This window comes from Panthera uncia, chromosome A2 (assembly GCF_023721935.1).
Source record: "Panthera uncia isolate 11264 chromosome A2, Puncia_PCG_1.0, whole genome shotgun sequence".
Classification (NCBI taxonomy): domain Eukaryota; kingdom Metazoa; phylum Chordata; class Mammalia; order Carnivora; family Felidae; genus Panthera; species Panthera uncia.
The window spans coordinates 6680212-6689635 of NC_064816.1; the positions used below are offsets into that span (position 1 = coordinate 6680212).

Consider the following 9424-nt stretch of genomic DNA (forward strand, 5'->3'; position numbering starts at 1 on the left):
TAGGTTTACTTAAGCAAAGGCCTGAGGACAGAGATAACATGAAGCACAATAAGTTATTTTGCAACATAGAATTATGCTTTTTCAAAAGGTAAATTTAAAACTAAAAGCACAAAAAACTTTGGTGATCTCAAGAGCACACCAGTAATCCATGAAAACCAAATTCTAACTTTGTAGCAGTGTACTTTTTAATATTAAAATTCTTTTTACAATTTTAATTAGATCCACTCTAATCTTAGCCAGTTTGACCACACGTAAAATTCTTTTCCCAAGATTCCTTTTTCACAAACCTTGTACAACTATCTTTTTTACATTCAGATTTTCTATTTTTTCAAAAATGTTTATTATTTTGAGAGAGAGAGGGGGACAGAGAGAGACACAGAATCCAAAGCAGGTTCCAGGCTCTGAGCTGTCAGCACAGAGCCTGATGTGGGGCTCGAACCCACCAACCACGAGATCATGACCTGAGCCAAAGTCAGATGCTCAACCAACTGAGCCATCCAGGTGCTCCCCTCTTTTTTCTTAAAACAAAATTATTTTCATTTCCCTTAACAAACATGCATTGTCATACCTAATACCTTTCATACACAAAGACATATTCTACCTTCCTTGCATACCTTGCTTTATTATTTCTAGTAATTTTAATTAGGTTTCTATGGGTTAATTCTAATTAATATACCTATAGAAACTTGAAGTAGTAAGCAGTTGTAAATTGTGGTATACCAGCATTCTTTAGATTGGTAAATTTATGAGTTAAGCTTATACTTCCTCAAAACACTTTGTAATAGCATAGTTTTTCAGTGTGGCACAGACAGGTTTACTAATAGCCCCAAATATCTTCTTTCTCTGTAATAAGAAACCAAAAGTAGGGGCGCCTGGGTGGCTCAGTCAGTTGAGCGTCCAACTTCAGCTTAGGTCATGATCTTGCAGTTCATGAGTTTGAACCCCAGGTCAGGGTCTGTGCTGACAGCTCAGAGCCTGGAGCCTGCTTCAGATTCTATGTCACCCTCTCTCTCTCTCTCGGCCCCTCTCCCACTGGTGTTTGCCCTCTCTCTCTCTCAAAAACAAAACATTAAAAAAAAGAAAGAAAAACCAAAAGTAGATAAGCTGGTGTTCAGTAATTAATGTTTCAGTATTTTATCTTATTTGGAAATGATCTTGATGATCTAGATATTTAATGAATTTCCCATCATTTATTTTAACTTAAGTAGAAGTTTTTTGTTTTTTGTTTTAAATAAACTCTACCCCCACCGTAGGGCTTCAGCTCACAACCCCAAGATCAGGAGTCACATGCTCTTCCAATTGAGCCAACCAGGCTCCCATAACTTAGCAAAACTCTTAAAGTTCAAGCTACCAAAGAGATTTGGAAAACTTGTTTTTTTTTTAATATTTATTTTTGAGAGAGAGAGCACGAGCAAGGGAGGGACAAAGAGAGGGAGAGAGAGGATCCGAAGCAGACTCTGTGCTGAGAGCACAGACCTTGATGTGGGGCTCGAACTCACAAACTGTGAGATCATGACCTGAGCCGAAGTGAGACACTTAACCAACTGAGCCACCCAGGTGCCCTGGGAAACTATTTTTAAATAGACATACCATAACACGTAATTATTGCTGAAAAATTTGCCTGAACTTTTATCCCATTTACATCTATCTGAATCATTTGTTCCCAACAATTATGTTTAGATTCCCCACTTTAGAGATAGCATGAATTTATTTGACTATTAAACCCAGATGGAATATAAGTTGTTTATCTACATTATATTTAATGCTAATAACTCTGAAGACATGCCTGCTTTAAGCCAAATGTAAACTAGGTTTTATTTACCAGAATAACCCCATGTCATGTGAACTGAAATGACATATAGAAACTAAATTTCTTGAGTTTTAGGAATACTTCATAAGCACTTAATTTTAATAGTTTTTTTTTTTTTTTGGAATGTTTTCTTCTAGGAGTTTTAGTCCCTCTTGATTGATTGGTTTAGTGCTCCAAATAAAGTATAGTAGTGCAACACCTGTAATTAGGCCCATAAAACATAATTCTCCAGGGGCACCTGGGTGGCTCAGTCAGTTGAGTGTTCGACTCTTGATTTCAGCTCAGGTCATGATCTCACAGTTCATGAGTCTTGAGCCCCGCATCAGGCTCTGGGCTGACAGTGCGGAGCCTGCTTGGGATTCTCTGTCTCCTTCTGTCTCTCAAATAAATAAGTAAACATTTTTAAAAAATCAGTCTGTCAGTCCTTGTCCAGACTCAGTTTTGAATAAGGCCTTTTCAGAGTTGGAACAGGTCAGGAGACAAAGAGTGAAGTGACACAGAAACCATACGCCTGTTGTATTTTATTTCTGGTGGTGCCATTGGTTTCCTGTTACAAGGCTGTTTCACTCTTCTGTGTTAGGATACACACTCCTGGCATGACCCCCTGGTTCTGTTGTCACAGATGGAGGTGTACCATTCTCCTCACCTACAGGAATCCTTTCCTTGTGCCTTTAGCTCAGAGCTTCTCCTTGGGCAGGGACAGTAGCCTTGTAGTCCAGTTCACCCTCCTTAACTCTCTTTGGCCTTAAGGTGTGGAGGGAGAACCCTTATGCACAGTATTAGTCCATGAAGGCCCTTATGGTCTGGTAGTTTCTTTAAATCATATGGCCTTGAACACCTGTCCTGGGGAGATTGTTGGATTACTGCAACCTTTGGGCCAGAACCCGCTGGCAGGACAGTGGCGAAGCAGTATGCAAAATCACATAGCAGGGCAGCAGACCTCTGGCAAGTGGTACTTCACTCCCAGATGCTGTTACCCTCCTGAGTGAGGTGGTTAGTAAAGGAAGCTGAAGGTAAAGGATATTCCTCGGTTAATTGCAAGGGCAATACTGCAGTCCTGCTGGCTATGCCAGTTGTTTTGTGCTGGTCTCAGCCTTTCAATAACCAATATTCTAGTTGGATTGGCCCTTGGGGTTGCAAGGCACCCTTCAGCAATAACCATCAAGAAAGAAGACCTAGAAATTATACAGCTCACCTGAGGCCACACAGCAAGGTCTCAGGTAGAAGAGAGAAAATGCAATGGCCTGGCATTCTTCTTTTATCGGACTTGAGGGTGGGGGCCTGTGTACAGGCTTATTCTTTATTGGTGGATTTCAGACATAAGAGTAGGAATTTTGAAGTATGGAGAAATCAACCATGTTTCTAAAATAAAGGGGCTTCAGTCAGAAGAGGTGGCCTGGCTCTTCAATCATATAGCTGGTAATATGTTTACTCTGGTAACCATCTTTGCAGTGGATGCCTCTTTGAAATGGATGCCTTGGCCATCAAACCTTTTAATTTTATTTATTTTTAATGTTTATTTTTGAGAGAGAGACAGGGCACAAGCAGGGGAGGGGCAGAGAGAGAGACACACACAGAATCCAAAGCAAGCTCTAGGCTACGAGCTCTAAGCACAGAGCCCGATATGGGGCTTGAATTCATGAACTGTGAGATCATGACCTGAGTTGAAGTCGGCTGCTCAACCAATTGAGCCATCTAGGCCCCTTAAATAAGCTTTTTTTTAAAAACTAAAAAAAAAAAAGAAGATACGAGGACAGCTCTGAGAGAGCATCAGTTGTACACACATTTGCATTATAGAGGTCCCAAAGGAAACACAGAGGTAGAAAGCTTATTTGGAGAAATTATGAATGAAAAGTTCCCTAACCTGGGGAATGAAACAGACATCAAGGTCTAGGAAGGACAGGGAGCCCCAAAAAAGATGAACCCAGCAACGCCCACACCAAGACATGTAATACTTACCGTGGCAAAAAGTAAGGATAAAGAGAATTTTTATTATTTTTTTTAACTTTTTTTTAACGTTTATTTATTTTTGAGACAGAGAGAGACAGAGCATGAACGGGGGAGGGTCAGAGAGAGGGAGACACAGAATCCGAAACAGGCTCCAGGTTCTGAGCTGTCAGCACAGAGCCCGACGCGGGGCTCGAACTCACGGACCGCGAGATCATGACCTGAGCCGAAGTCAGCCGCTTAACCGACTGAGCCACCCAGGTGCCCCTAAAGAGAATTTTTAAAGAAAGAGATGAGAAAACCATTATATATGAGGGAAACCCCATGAGGCTATCAGCTGATTTTCAGCAGAAACTACAGGCCAGAAAGGAATGGCATAATACATTCAAGGTGCTGAAAGGAAAACCCCTACAACCAAGAATACTATACCCAGCAAGGTTATCATTCAGAATAGGAGAGAGTTTCCAACAAAAATAAAAGTTAAATGTACTTAGAAGAAATGTTAAAGGGAACTGAGTGGAAAGAAAAGGACATAATGAGAAGTAAAAGGAAAAACTTTTAACAAGTAAAAGTAAACATACAATAAACATAATTGATTATCACTTGTAAAGCCAGTATAGAGGTTAAAACAGAAAATATCAATTATATCTATAAACATTAGCCAAAGGACTCAAAACAAAAGATGTCATATACATACATAAATATATACATATGTTTACATATGTATATGTACACATATACATGATATACATAAAATGAGGGAAGGGGGAGTAAAAATGTACTGCTTTTAGAATGTGTTTGGACTTAACTGATCATCAATGTAGACCACTGTATATGTAGGACGCTATATATTAATCTCATGGTAATCACAAGGAAAAACTTATAGACACACAAAAAATAAGAAGGAATCCAGAGAGAGGGGAAGATGGTGGCGTAGGAGGACGCTGGGCTCACCGCGCGTCCTGCTGATCACTTAGATTCCACCTACACCTGCCTAAATAACCCAGAAAACTGCCAGAAGACTAGCAGAACGGAGTCTCCAGAGCCAAGTGCAGACGAGAGGCCCACGGAAGAGGGTAGGAAGGGCGGCGAGGCGGTGCGCGCTCCACGGACTGGCGGGAGGGAGCCGGGGCGGAGGACCGGCTCACCGGCCAAGCAGAGCCCCCGAGTCTGGCTGGCAAAAGCGGAGGGGCCTGATGGACTGTGTTCCGACAGCAAGCGCGACTTAGCCTCTGGGAGGTCATAAGTTAACAGCTCTGCTCAGAAAGCAGGAAGGCTGGAGGACAAAGGGAGAGAGAGCTGCTGAGCCCCCGGACGACAGAGCTCAGTTTGGTGGGGAACAAAGGCGCTCGCCAGCACCATCTCCCCCGCCCATCTCCCAGCCAAAATCCCAAAGGGAACCAGTTCCTGCCAGGGAACTTGCTCACTCCGCGCAAACACCCAACTCTGTGCTTCTGCGGAGCCAAACCTCCGACAGTGGATCTGACTCCCTCCGCTGCCACAGGGCCCCTCCTGAAGTGGACCACCTAAGGAGAAGCAAGCTAAGCCTGCCCCTCCTGCCCCCGTGCACCTTGCCTACCCACCCCAGCTAATACGCCAGATCCCCAGCACCACAAGCCAGGCAGTGTGCAAGTAGCCCAGACGGGCCACGCCACCCCACAGTGAATCCCGCCCCTAGGAGAGGGGAAGAGAAGGCACACACCAGTCTGACTATGGCCCCAGCGGTGGGCTGGGGGCAGACATCAGGTCGGACTGCGGCCCCGCCCACCAACCAGTTATACACCACAGCACAGGGGAAGTGCCCTGCAGGTCCTCACCACTCCAGGGACTATCCAAAATGACCAAACGGAAGAATTCCCCTCAGAAGAATCTCCAGGAAATAACAACAGCTAATGAACTGATCAAAAAGGATTTAAATAATATAACAGAAAGTGAATTTAGAATACTAGTTATAAAATTAATCGCTGGGCTTGAAAACAGTATACAGGACAGCAGAGAATCTCTTGCTACAGAGATCAAGGGACTAAGGAACAGTCACGAGGAGCTGAAAAGTGCTTTAAACGAAATGCAAAACAAAATGGAAACGACAACAGCCCGGATTGAAGAGGCAGAGGAGAGAATAGGTGAACTAGAAGATAAAGTTATGGAAAAAGAGGAAGCTGAGAAAAAGAGATAAAAAAATCCAGGAGTATGAGGGGAAAATTAGAGAACTAAGTGATACACTAAAAAGAAATAATATACGCATAATTCGTATCCCAGAGGAGGAAGAGAGAGGGAAAGGTGCTGAAGGGGTACTTGAAGAAATTATAGCTGAGAACTTCCCTGAACTGGGGAAGGAAAAAGTCATTGAAATCCAAGAGGCACAGAGAACTCCCTTCAGACGTAACTTGAATCGATCTTCTGCACGACATATCATAGTGAAACTGGCAAAATACAAGGATAAAGAGAAAATTCTGAAAGCAGCAAGGGAAAAACGTGCCCTCACATATAAAGGGAGACCTATAAGACTCGTGACTGATCTCTCTTTTGAAACTTGGCAGGCCAGAAAGGATTGGCACGATATCTTCAGTGTGCTAAACAGAAAAAATAATGCAGCCAAGAATCCTTTATCCAGCAAGTCTGTCATTTAGAATAGAAGGAGAGACAAAGGTCTTCCCAAACAAACAAAAACTGAAGGAATTCGTCACCACTAAACCAGCCCTACAAGAGATCCTAAGGGGGATCCTGTAAGACAAAGTACCAGAGACGTCACTACAAGCATAAAACATACAGACATCACAATGACTCTAAACCCGTATCTTTCTATAATAACACTGAATGTAAATGGATTAAATGTGCCAACCAAAAGATGTAGGTTATCAGAATGGATAAAAAACAAGACCCATCTATTTGCTGTCTACAAGAGACTCATTTTAGATCTGAGGACACCTTTAGATTGAGAGTGAGGGGATGGAGAACTATCTATCATGCTACTGGAAGCCAAAAGAAAGCTGGAGTAGCCATACTTATATCAGACAAACTAGACTTTAAATTAAAGGCTGTAACAAGAGATGAAGAAGGGCATTATAATAATTACAGGGTCTATCCATCAGGAAGAGCTAACAATTATAAATGTCTATGTGCCAAATACCGGAGCCCCCAAATATATAAAACAATTACTCATAAACATAAGCAACCTTATTGATAAGAATGTGGTCATTGCAGGGGACTTTAACACCCCACTTACAGAAATGGATAGATCATCTAGACACACGGTCAATAAAGAAACAAGGGCCCTGAATGATACATTGGATCAGATGGACTTGACAGATATATTTAGAACTCTGCATCCCAAAGCAACAGAATATACTTTCTTCTCGAGTGCACATGGAACATTCTTCAAGATAGATCATTTACTGGGTCACAAAACAGCCCTTCATAAGTTTACAAGAATTGAAATTATACCATGCATACTTTCAGACCACAATGCTATGAAGCTTGAAATCAACCACAGGAAAAAGTCTGGAAAACCTCCAAAAGCATGGAGGTTAAAGAACACCCTACTAACGAATGAGTGGGTCAACCAGGCAATTAGAGAAGAAATTAAAAAATATATGGAAACAAACGAAAATGAAAATACAACAATCCAAACGCTTTGGGACGCAGCGAAGGCAGTCCTGAGAGGAAAATACATTGCAATCCAGGCCTATCTCAAGAAACAAAAAAAAAATCCCAAATACAAAATCTAACAGCACACCTAAAGGAAATAGAAGCAGAACAGCAAAGGCAGACTAAACCCAGCAGAAGAAGAGAAATAATAAAGATCAGAGCAGAAATAAACAATATAGAATCTAAAAAAACTGTAGAACAGATCAACGAAACCAAGAGTTGGTTTTTTGAAAAAATAAACAAAATTGACAAACCTCTAGCCAGGCTTCTCAAAAAGAAAAGGGAGATGACCCAAATAGATAAAATCATGAATGAAAATGGAATTATTACAACCAATCCCTCAGAGATACAAACAATTATCAGGGAATACTATGAAAAATTATATGCCAACAAATTGGACAACCTGGAAGAAATGGACAAATTCCTAAACACCCACACTCTTCCAAAACTCAATCAGGAGGAAATAGAAAGCTTGAACAGACCCATAACCAGCGAAGAAATTGAATCGATTATCAAAAATCTCCCAACAAATAAGAGTCCAGGACCAGATGGCCTCCCAGGGGAGTTCTACCAGACGTTTAAAGCAGAGATAATACCTATCCTTCTCAAGCTATTCCAAGAAATAGAAAGGAAAGGAAAACTTCCAGACTCATTCTATGAAGCCAGTATTACTTTGATTCCTAAACCAGACAGAGACCCAGTAAAGAGAACTACAGGCTAATATCCCTGATGAATATGGATGCAAAAATTCTCAATAAGATACTAGCAAATCGAATTCAACAGCATATAAAAAGAATTATTCACCATGATCAAGTGGGATTCATTCCTGGGATGCAGGGCTGGTTCAACATTCGCAAATCAATCAACGTGATACATCACATTAACAAAAAACAAAAGAGAAGAACCATATGATCCTGTCAATCGATGCAGAAAAGGCCTTTGACCAAATCCAGCACCCTTTCTTAATAAAAACCCTTGAGAAAGTCGGGATAGAAGGAACATACTTAAAGATCCTAAAAGCCATTTATGAAAAGCCCACAGCTAACATCATCCTCAATGGGGAAAAACTGAGAGCTTTTTCCCTGAGATCAGGAACACGACAGGGATGCCCACTCTCACCGCTGTTGTTTAACATAGTGCTGGAAGTTCTAGCATCAGCAATCAGACAACAAAAGGAAATCAAAGGCATCAAAATTGACAAAGATGAAGTCAACTTTCGCTTTTTGCAGATGACATGATATTATACATGGAAAATCCGATAGACTCCACCAAAAGTCTGCTAGAACTGATACATGAATTCAGCTAAGTTGCAGGATACAAAATCAATGTACAGAAATCAGTTGCATTCTTATACACTAACAATGAAGCAACAGAAAGACAAATAAAGAAACTGATCCCATTCACAATTGCACCAAGAAGCATAAAATACCTAGGAATAAATCTAACCAAAGATGTAAAAGATCTGTATGCTGAAAACTATAGAAAGCTTATGAAGGTAACTGAAGAAGATATAAAGAAATGGAAAGACATTCCCTGCTCATGGATTGGAAGAATAAATACTGTCAAAATGTCAACACTACCCAAAGCTATCTACACATTCAATGCAATCCCAATCAAACTTGCACCAGCATTCTTCTCGAAACTAGAACAAGCAATCCTAAAATTCATATGGAACCACAAAAGGCCCCGAATAGCCAAAGTAATTTTGAAGAAGAAGACCAAAGCAGGAGGCATCACAATCCCAGACTTTAGCCTCTACTACAAAGCTGTCATCATCAAGACAGCATGGTATTGGCACAAAAACAGACACATAGACCAATGGAATAGAATAGAAACCCCAGAACTAGACCCACAAACGTATGGCCAACTCATCTTTGACAAAGCAGGAAAGAACATCCAGTGGAAAAAAGACAGTCTCTTTAACAAATGGTGCTGGGAGAACTGGACAGCAACATGCAGAAGGTTGAAACTAGACCACTTTCTCACACCATTCACAAAAATAAACTCAAAATGGATAAA

General features: G+C 41.2%; 1 protein-coding gene across 3 annotated transcripts in view; it reads right to left on the reverse strand.

The window, feature by feature from the left end:
* EIF3G (eukaryotic translation initiation factor 3 subunit G) overlaps positions 1 to 9424 on the reverse strand; it is a 767140-nt gene that overhangs the window by 469596 nt on the left and 288120 nt on the right. The window lies entirely within an intron of this gene.